Source organism: Hyaena hyaena, unplaced genomic scaffold (genome assembly GCF_003009895.1).
Source record: "Hyaena hyaena isolate Hyena2069 unplaced genomic scaffold, ASM300989v1 scaffold_26, whole genome shotgun sequence".
Taxonomy (NCBI): domain Eukaryota; kingdom Metazoa; phylum Chordata; class Mammalia; order Carnivora; family Hyaenidae; genus Hyaena; species Hyaena hyaena.
In genome coordinates this window covers 5,920,659-5,923,851 of record NW_024080658.1, presented here as the reverse complement: position 1 = coordinate 5,923,851, position 3,193 = coordinate 5,920,659, and the positions used below count along the sequence as shown (strand labels likewise).

The 3,193-nt window shown below is 37.6% G+C and overlaps 1 long non-coding RNA gene across 1 annotated transcript; it reads left to right on the top strand.

Moving 5' to 3' along the window:
* Positions 1–473: 473 nt before the first annotated feature.
* Positions 474–2,671, top strand: LOC120228688. Its single transcript, XR_005527565.1, has 2 exons — positions 474–653; positions 2,093–2,671. It is a non-coding gene; the product is annotated as an uncharacterized LOC120228688 (long non-coding RNA).
* Positions 2,672–3,193: the final 522 nt, after the last annotated feature.

Sequence of the window (3,193 nt, the reverse complement as noted above, 5' to 3'; positions counted from 1 at the left end):
TAGCTGGAGTTTAATCCTGGAGCCACATAAAACAAGTCTAACCCTGAATACACAATTTCTCTGTTCAACAATACATCTGTATCACCTAGACTATCAGCTGGTACATAGTAGGTACCAATAAATGTTTGTCTGGGTGAGAGAGAGAGTCAGAGAGAAAGCTAACATTAACTTCCTTAAATGCTGTGCATTATACCTAATTTGAACACATTTATCAGACTTCTTCCTCTGTATGCTGAAGCATTTTCTCCTCCAGACAAAATAGCCACAGATTCTTCAACTACTCTGAATGTAACTTTGTCATCATGGGTTGAATTATGTTCCTCCCCAAATTCAGATGTTGAAGTCTTAACCCCAGTATGTGAGAATGTGGCCGTATTTAGAGATAATGTCATTATAAATGTAATCCAGTTAAATATGGAGTTTTTGGCATGGGTTATAATCCAATATGACCTTGTATCCTTATAAAAAGGGGAACTTTGGACACTGAGATACACATGGAGGGAAGATAATGGCAAGAGACATAAGGCGAAGATGGAATCTTCAAACTAAGAGGGTCCTGAAAGAGATTCCTCCCTCAGAGCTCTTCTCTCAGACCCCTAGGAATGAATCAGCCCTGTCAATACTTTGACCTTGGACTTCCAGTCTGTAGAACTGTGAGATAAAAAATTTCTGTTGTTTAACCCACCTAGTTTGTGGTAGTTTGTTAAAGTAGCCCTAGAATGCTAACACACTGGTCTTCTCATGATTTATGGTGCACACTCTTAAGAATACTGGTGAAAATATAGTATCTACCATTTATGCAATACAAGAACTTCAAAAATATTATCCTATTTAATACTGAATAGATCAGTGCAAAAAGATATTATTTATCATTATTTTAGAGATGAAGAAATGGAAATAGAGAGGTTGAGAGATTTTCCCAGTGTCCTACAAGTAAGCAGCAGAGTCAGGATTTACACCAGTGATTCCAAAATCATTGCACTTAATTTTTATACTGCTCTGGTTTGATTATAGGTTTCTAAAATTATCATGATTAGAAATAAGCATTGGCACTTCATCTGGAAACCTGTTGTCCTGTCACTTGACTGAAACTCTGATCTATTCATTAACTTCTCCATATGTTTTCTAGACAATTGGGCATTTACTACATATATTTTGATAAAAGAACAAGAACCCTAAAGAATTACTAAATTCCCTCCTAGTATCCTGGACCCTTTTTAACTTAACACAGTTGACTTTAAGCATACAGATATAATTGTAAGCATTCAGATTATATTTATAAGAAATTACATACAAAATTTTAATTTGTCAGGTAATATTCCCAATCCTTATTGAGTGGTCTGCAGCTGAAGTCAGACGATTAACCGACTGAGCCACCGAGGCACCCCCATCCTGTAATTAAATAAATTAATCAGAACCAATAGCTATTGCTTGAAACAAAGAAATAGAAACAAATTAAAACTGGTGATTTTCCTTGGAAGGCTTTCACAGTATTCCAGGAGGGAAAAAAAAATTAATGAAGAGTAAAACAGGCTAACATTTTGATTCATGCAACTGGCCAGAATAGAAAAAAAATCTATAAACTTGAAAACTGCCTAGAAGTATGATCTTGGATACTAGAGCGGCCTAGTAAGAAAGTGGGCAGCCCCAATAAAATGTGAATGATATTCTGATATTCTTATCTTCTCGTTGCTTATATACTAAAAATAACCAGATTTAATTCAGAATTACACTACATCTGAATATCAAGCAGAATATTCTAACACTACTAGAAGAAATTGGATTTCCATCCAAATATGAATTTAACTGTAAACTTATATCTGTTATCTGGCAGCAATTAGAACAACTTGAATTCTCTCCTCTAGGAAACTCTCTTGACTTCAAGTATTCTACACTACTAGTTTGAAACATAGTGATCTCCTTGGCCAGAGTCACCAGTCACTGACACAGAACCTTCTTCACCCTGACTTTATAATTTCATATGGTGTCTTACGCTCTTCACTTTGGTCTAACACAACCTGCTTCTAGTCTCGTGTGTTTCAGACAAGTTTGCTTCTCCTTAGTTTCTATTCTCTATGTTTATGAATCTCAGGTGGGAGCAGAGCCCGAGTTGCTCTTTGCACTAACTCTGGACTACATTCGGACCCTGACAAACCTCTTCACAGTGATTTAGGAGGACTGCCCCGAGCCGCTTCCTCTACGACAGAAAATCACCTCAGAACCACAACTTTATTTGCAACCTTTTATCAAGCAATTCACTGGAGCATGCTGTTTTGATACTGACATAGAAACGGGAGTACAGTGGAGGCCTTTTCACTGAATCTGTGAGGTGACCACATAAAATCAGCCTGCATAAAATGTGGCCAGAGGCGAGACATGATGAGGTGTGTCCAAGGCCGGGCCTGCCAGGACACGTCAGGTGGAATGAAGGCTCTCCCTATATCTGTTCCCTACCACAAGGGCACAATTTGTCCCGGTGCTGCTGCATAAAAACAGCCAAAGGAGGCATTTAGAGTGATATATGAAAAGACGAATTATAGAGTTTGTGTGTTGATATTTTCAGAGAAATTCTAAACTTCAGCAAGTGATGACACTCCATCAATATCCTTCAGTAAGACACATATAGACACTAATGAATAAATACGCAATAAAGATTTTCAATATGCACAGACTACAGTAATTAATTTGGGGAAAAAGCCTACTATCTGAAGTAAATGAAAATTAGATGCATTTTTTTCCTCAGGCATAAATATAAGCACAAAATCACTTTAAATTTTTTTTTTTTAAATTCTCTTGGTTGGGTCAAGGAGACATTTGCCTTTTCAGAAAAACTGTGTTTAGGACAGGCCTGGGTCAGTCTGGTGAGGTACTGTTTGAGGAAGAACCAAATGATGGGTAACTACCGAGAGACGGACACACTCAGTGGGAAAAGCACAGTTCTGACGACTTGGCACTGAATGGTTTTGGTGTTGCTGCTGTTGTGAAAAGAAAAAAAAATTTCAAGACATTTAAGTGTAGGTACAGTATGTTTGGTGTTCTAAGTTTTCTCACACATGCACAAGTGTTACTGGAAAACTCCCCTAACTCCTGTTCTCAGCCATTTTCTTGTCACTTCCTGGATCACACCAGGGATCATTCCATGCTATCATTTCAAAGCAGAAATACTGCGTAACCAGGAACTAGATGCAAAATT